The 7,073-nt window shown below is 36.7% G+C and overlaps 1 non-coding gene across 1 annotated transcript; it reads left to right on the top strand.

Annotated features, from left to right (window-relative positions):
* The first annotated feature begins 6,703 nt into the window (after nt 1–6,703).
* On the top strand, nt 6,704–6,810 carry LOC117084368. Its single transcript, XR_004437419.1, has one exon. It is a non-coding gene; the product is annotated as a U6 spliceosomal RNA (small nuclear RNA).
* Nucleotides 6,811–7,073: the final 263 nt, after the last annotated feature.

The raw sequence follows: 7,073 nt of genomic DNA, 5'->3' as shown, positions 1-7,073 counted from the left end.
TCCTCAAGGATCTAGAACTAGATGTACCATATGACCCAGCCATCCCACTACTGGGTATATACCCAAAGGATTATAAATTACTCTACTACAAAGACACATGCACACGTATGTTTATTGTGGCACGATTCACAATAGCAAAGACTTGGAATCAACCCATGTGTCCATCTGTGACAGACTGGATTAAGAAAATGTGACATATATACACCATGGAATACTATGCAGCCATCAAAAAGGATGAGTTTGCGTCCTTTGTAGGGACATGGATGCAGCTGGAAACCATCATTCTTAGCAAACTATCACAAGAAGAGAAAACCAAACACCGCATGTTCTCACTCATAGGTGGCAACTGAACAATGAGATCACTTGGACTCGGGAAGGGGAACATCACACACTGGGGCCTATCATTGGGAGGGGGGTGGAGGGAGGGATTGCATTGGGGAGTTATACATGATATAAATGATGAATTGATGGGTTGCTTACGAGTTGATGGGTGCAGCACACCAACATGGCATAAGTATACATATGTAACAAATCTACACGTTATGCACATGTACCCTAGAACTTAAAGTATAATAATAAAAAAAAAAGAATAGAAATTAGGTAATGAAGGAAAATGCGAGGAGGAGTTTTTGTCATTGTTGTTGTTGTTTTTAGTCTGTTGTTCTTCCAGTTTATGTGTTGAGACAAGGTGCTCTTTAGCTTTGGGTCTAATAATTTTCGGTTTGAAAAAGTGAGTGAGTGAGTTGAAACTTGCCTAGAGATTAATTTTAGGAGGACTCTGAGGAAACCAGATTAGCAGTGAATATGTGGTGGCAAAGTGAGAAAAACTTCAGCAGAAGCTGGAAGAAATTATTAACTGACTTTTTGCCCATCCTGGCAGAAACTGCCACTTAGATAAGAGTCTAAAGACTCCTCTCAAATCTAGAATGTCTTAGTGGAAAAGTGGGTGATAAGGCACTTATAAATAGCAAAATCAAGTGGGATTTTGAGTTTACTTGTCCCTGTTCTAGCCATACCCAGGAAAATTAACTGGAGTTTTAATAAATGATTCTATCTCTTCCTCTTTTATCTTTTTGGTCACATCTCCAACTGATAAAGGGCATTAGTCATGTGGGTGAGAGATGAGACTGAAGTGATTGTCTGCTGCACTAATTCTCAAAACTGGGCATTACAGTGACCTAAAGACATTTTGTCAAAAATCTACAACTGTAGTCTTTCCCCTGAAGATTTTGATGTAATAGACCTAATAAGGCCTGAACATGTTTAAAAATGGTTTCTTGAAGCTGGGCACAGCGGCATGTTCCTGTAGTTCCAGCTTGAGTCTAAGAGTTTGAATCCAGCTTGAGCAACATAGTGAGACTCTTGTCTCTAACAACACTTGTAGCAAAAGGAAAAAAAGAAAACGAAAAAACCTTCAAGGTTCTGATACACTACTGATTAAGAATCCCAGAATAGATAAGATCAATCTGTAAATTTCTGTATCTCAAAAATGTAAGAAATCTCTAGAAGACTTGGCATGTGATAGGTGCCACATCCCTTCAAAATTCTCCTGTTTGTTTATATTACCCTGACTTATCTGTCTTTCTCTACATCTGTGACTGGGAAGTGAATGGAAATATTGGCAATATCTCTCAGCTGACAGAATAACACCATTCCTTCCATCCACGAATCATTCACTACCATTCAGAGAGTCTTTAGAAATTTGCGTGTGGGTAATCTTTCAATAAGTAGAGGCTGACCCTGTCAGGATTTGATGTCCCTTTGTCACCATGCAGGTGATTATGTGTCAACAAATTTTCGTTACAAGTTGGGCTTTCTCAATTAGAATAGTAGCAAATCCTAAACTCTTTTTTATAGTTGAAGTTGTATTATGAACAATGTCAGTATGTTTGTTAGTTGTATAGAGCTTTATCGTAACCAAAATGTCAGTTTTAAACACTGAAATCCATGAAGTTAATAAGAATACAAATAGGAATTCTTTTAATAATTTAGTTTTAGCAGTCCTATGAACCAATGATCTATTTGCTTAACAATCTGGGAAAATTATATACAAATATGTTTTAAATGAATAAATGTTGGAAAAATTCTTGAATCAGGTATTATGAGTCTTCTTAACAATTTTTATCATATATGAGTGCCTCATATTTTGGTAAAACATATGATACTAGAGAAAGAAAATACTTTACATGCAAATACTTGGATTATACACAACCATTTCATAACACATTTATAGTAACTATAAAAACACAAGGGCTATATTCTAATGTGGTACACAGATTTGTTTGTTTGCCTCTGTAAGTTGAAGCAACATGTAAAATTTAGAAGACTTGTGTAGAAATCTGGACTTCAAGCTTATCCTAAAAAGTCAAATCTGGTGTCTCCTGAGTTTCTATCACTGTTTGATCTGCTGTGCAGAGATTACCCCTTTATAGAAGGCGTGTATTCTCCAGTTTGCTATTGTGCCCACCTCAGTACTTCCCTTACTCTGGGAACCTTCCTTTGTCCTTGTAAGTATTTGAGTTTACAACTCCTATGTTATAGTACATTTTGACGAAGATGTCAAGATTTTTAGTCAGTGTGTAGATTTGTCTATAATATATAGTCTATGGAGTATGTAAATCCCTCTGTTATGGAGTTGAATTTTAGAATTTAGAAGTTTTTAAAACTCCTTTTCTTTATATATACCAGAAATAATTATCTGCCCATAAGAATGCCTAGAAGCTGGTTATAGTTGGATAATTTATGAATATTGCAGATATTATATCTTTGTCCTCAGCACCCTCCTTTAAAAATGCAAGAGACTTACTGGTTTTATTATGCCAGAAATAATTCATATGGATCAGTATGAGAACTTGTATTGATAAGCCATTATGTTGTTATTTCAGATTCATATTTTGCCTAAAATGAAAAATAATTTTAAATAGCCACTTAAGTGGAAGCCAATAAAAATGGATTTAAAAAGTAGAGCTGCATTAGTGTCCTGGGATTACCATTTTAATTGAGAATAGTATTTCTTACTGAGCTTTGGTTTTTCAAATATTTGTTCTTAAGTTTTTAAACCTATCTCTCTTACACAGAACATACTGAGCTTTCTAACAGTAAAGATAAAAGTCTATTCTCTTGTACTAGGAAAAAACCATGGACTATTTCTAAGGCAAATAAGTGCATTTGAAGCCAATCTCTCTTAATTCAGAGTTCATTTTCGTAGTGACCCTTTGGAGCAGGCGTGCCTGACATTGGCGTCTGGTATCCTGACACCATTGATAGAAGTGAATCAAGCAAGTTTTTACCACCCAGAGGAATCATCCACCTGTATTGGAAAGCTCTGGTAACTGTTTCTCTGAAACTCTTAATTCCTCAAATGTTAATGGTTGCCACAAATAGTATTGTGAAATGGGGATTAGGTAAAATTCAAGAGAGTTCTTGATTATTGGGTGTAAAATACAATTTTGCAATACTTCCCAAATGCAGAAGGTCATGGAGTCTTTCTCTTGGGGTATTATACTTCTGGTAAAGCAAATATTCTTTGGAATATAGTTTAAGAAACACTGCTTTAGAGATAATAATTATTTCATTAATTTCTGTAAAAAACTTAAAATATGTGCTACTATGTCTTAGGGTTTTGGGCTATAGAGACAAAAGTTACAGCCCTTGCCCTCAAGAAGCTCTTGGTTTCAGAGGGAAACAATGAAATGATTACAATGTAGCATGCTAAGTGCTGTGATCAAAGCAAGGATTCTTGGGACTGGTAAATGTTTACAGTGAATTTTGGCAATGACTACAGTTAATCCTGGGAGACAGAGGAGGGTTGTTTGCAAGGCAAAGAGCAGCACATCAGAAAGCACAGAGGAGTGAGAAGGAAGGGACTGCTTTTCATTTACTTCCTTTCTATTTTGTATGTTGAAGTTCAAAGAATCCTAGAGAAGATTTTCAGTTCAGTTGATAAATATGTAATTTTGTGAATTATTAATTTTTTCTGCTGTCTTATAGGACAATAATATTCCACTTTTATTCGCTATTATTTGCAAGAAATAGAAAATGGTGGAATTTCTATTGAAAAACAAAGCAAGCGTACATGCCACTGATAGGCTGAGATGGTACAGTAGTTCTTTTTTTTAAAATAAAAGTCTGCGTGTTCTAGAGTGGTAATAGTCACTCAAGTCAGAAATATTAATAAGATTAGTGTAATTATTGGCAAACAGTGAATAATGTCACCACAAATAATCAGGTAGACCACAAATATTTAGACTGAGTCACATAAGAGCAGTGTATAGTAGGATTAATCTTCTCTTATAAGATTTGTTATTTATAATCGGATGTTTTTGGTACTGTAATCTTCTATTAGCTAAACGGTTTTGTATTAGTTTTATTAATTTTTTTTTTTGAGATGGAGTCTAGCTCTGTTGCCAGGCTGGAGTGCAGTGGTGTGATCTTGGCTCACTGCAACCTCCACCTCCCAGGTTCAAGCGATTCTCCTGCCTCAGCCTCCCAAGTAGCTGGGACTTCAGGTGTGCACCACCATGCCCAGCTAATTTCTGTATTTTTAGTGAAGACGGGATTTCACCATGTTGACCAGGATGGTCTCGATCTCTTGACCTCACGATCTGTTCTCCTTGACTTCCCAGAGTGCTGGGATTACAGGCAAGAGTCACTGCACTTGGCAGTTTTTTTAATTTTTAAAATGTGGACTTTTAGTTTATGACTACCTCTATTGTCATTGTTATTATTGTTGTTGTTGTTGTTTTCAGCCTGCAGATAACTCTTATCTGACCCCTAGCTGATTAGAATTATAATGTATCAGAGTAGGAAATCAATGGGTAAATCTTCATCTAAATCTTTGCCTACTTTAGATGACTGACCTCAGCACAGTTTCTTGGCCATCAGAGGACTATAAGTTAGCAACTTGTATTATGTCATAGGCCAGTGGGACAAGAGGCTTCCCTATTGTCCCTTTCTTTTAGCCTGGGTGATAATTTACAAAGATGAACAATTGAGCACCCTAGATGCTTATAGACCCGAGCTAGTACATGCAAATGGTTATTACGTCTACACTGACAGATGGATATGAAATTGGTAAAGTGTATCAAACTAACTGTTTAAAAAGTCTTTATTAAAGTTCTTGAGTGGAGTTATTTCTTTGTTATTTTAGAACGGCCCTCATGCTTGCTGTGTACTATGATTCACTAGGTATTGTGAACATCCTTCTTAAGCAAAATATTAATGTCTTCACTCAAGACATGTGTGGACAAGATGCAGGTTATGCTATTTCTCATCATTTGACAAAGTAAGTGCTTATGTCAAAAGACCAGTTGATACTAAATTGAAGTTTAAAATAATTGCAACTACTCCATCTTATACATTAGATAAGAGTTCATAGTTTCATTCAGATGGTTTGAAATAGCAATGAGTTAGTCTACTTTTAGCCAGAAATCAAGCAGCAGTCTAGATTAGTTCGAAGTAGAGTGCAAGAGTTTTTCAGGATTTTTAAGATCTTTATCCCCAGTGATCTCAGTGTTGTCCATTTTATTCTAAGTATAATCCCCATGCATGAGATAAAAAGAGCCACATCTTTTATTTCTTTTCCTTTCCTTTCTTATTTTATTTTTCTATTCCATTTATTATTATTATTATTATTATATTATTATTATTGTTTTGTAGAGACAAGGTCTCACTCTGTTGCCCTGGCTGGTCTTGAACTCCTGAGCTCAAGTAATCCCCCTGCCTCGGCCTCTCAAAATGCTAGCCACCATGCCTGGCCTGACTTTTCTAATTAGTTATTGGGTCTTGAAATGTCCAATTTAGCAGAAAATCTTGTATTGTCTCCTTGGGCTGTCTCCTGTGTCTTCCTTCTTTGAATTTTCCAAGAAGCTAAGGGGTTCCCTAAGTTCAAGGAAGACAATCTTTCTTTACGAATCAGAAGAATGGGAAAAAAGGTCGTTCTGATCATTCTGTTGTTTCCGTGGACTCGCTTGCTGTTTAGCTGCCATTGTAACCCATCCTGCAATATGATAATGATTGACCTTTGCCACCAGGATGCCTTCACTTATGCAGACCCCCTAGTTTTCATGGTGATTCATATATAGAGTTCAAAGCTATGGTGTTTATTAGTTTATGTACTTATGGTCAGTCGTTATTTCCAGCACCCTCCTCTGCCAGCTAGGCCTCCTAGCTTTACCCACACAAATACTGAGAAATTTGATGCTTGCCCTACACTAAAAATCTTATTTGGAGCCCACCACTTAGCTAGACTTAGCCTAGGCCTTCATGGTATGTTATCCTTTGAAAGCCATGTTTGTCTTTTCTTTAACCACTATTAGTTGGGATTGTTCTCCACAGTCAGGGATGTTCAAATAATGTTGCAGGGAGATCAGAGTTCCCTTTCCCTTTTGCTATCAGATCTGTACCTTGAGGCTTTTTATATCCTGTGCAGCAACTTTGGTTAGATAGCAGAATGTTCCATGTTATCTTTCCAGCAAGTAGTGGGATCAAACTTGCGGTTGGCCCCTCTAGCAATGTGTCTCTATAATCATGAAAATCTCTTGGGCTACTGGCAGCTCTTCCTCAAGTTTTCAATGTATTTTAAAATTCTACCTCACAGAAAGTCATTCAATAAAATTCTTAGAATCTAAAGTAAGTGAGTTGGATTTACCAGAGCTAAGCCTCATCCATGACTCATGAGTATCCGTGTATCAAACAGGGCTTTGTGTTTGTTTCCACAACACATATTTTAAAATTGGATCAGTACAGAGCAGATAAGCATGGCTGCTGCCTGGGGATAGCACACAGATTCAGAAAGCATTCCATATTTTGCATAGTCCCGGGAAGGTCATTTGACTGTTTGTTGAGTAGCTCCTAGGAAGCAGTGTGAGTGAAAACAAAACAGGAGACCCCCAATATTGAAATTGTGATTATCACTAGGAAAATACTGATGTCCAGTGATCTCTAAAAGGAGAATAGAGCTGAGTAATAATTAGGGGATGTTACATGTTGTTAGTACATGTCTTGGAAATGAGAAAATGTCCACTTGCCTTTCCTTCATGGAACTGAAAAACAATCACAGCAGGGTTCTGTCT

This window comes from Trachypithecus francoisi, unplaced genomic scaffold, assembly GCF_009764315.1.
Source record: "Trachypithecus francoisi isolate TF-2019V2 unplaced genomic scaffold, Tfra_2.0 Contig00479, whole genome shotgun sequence".
Classification (NCBI taxonomy): Eukaryota; Metazoa; Chordata; class Mammalia; order Primates; family Cercopithecidae; genus Trachypithecus; species Trachypithecus francoisi.
The sequence above is the reverse complement of the archived record's forward strand: the minus strand, read 5'-3'. Positions and strand labels throughout refer to the sequence as shown.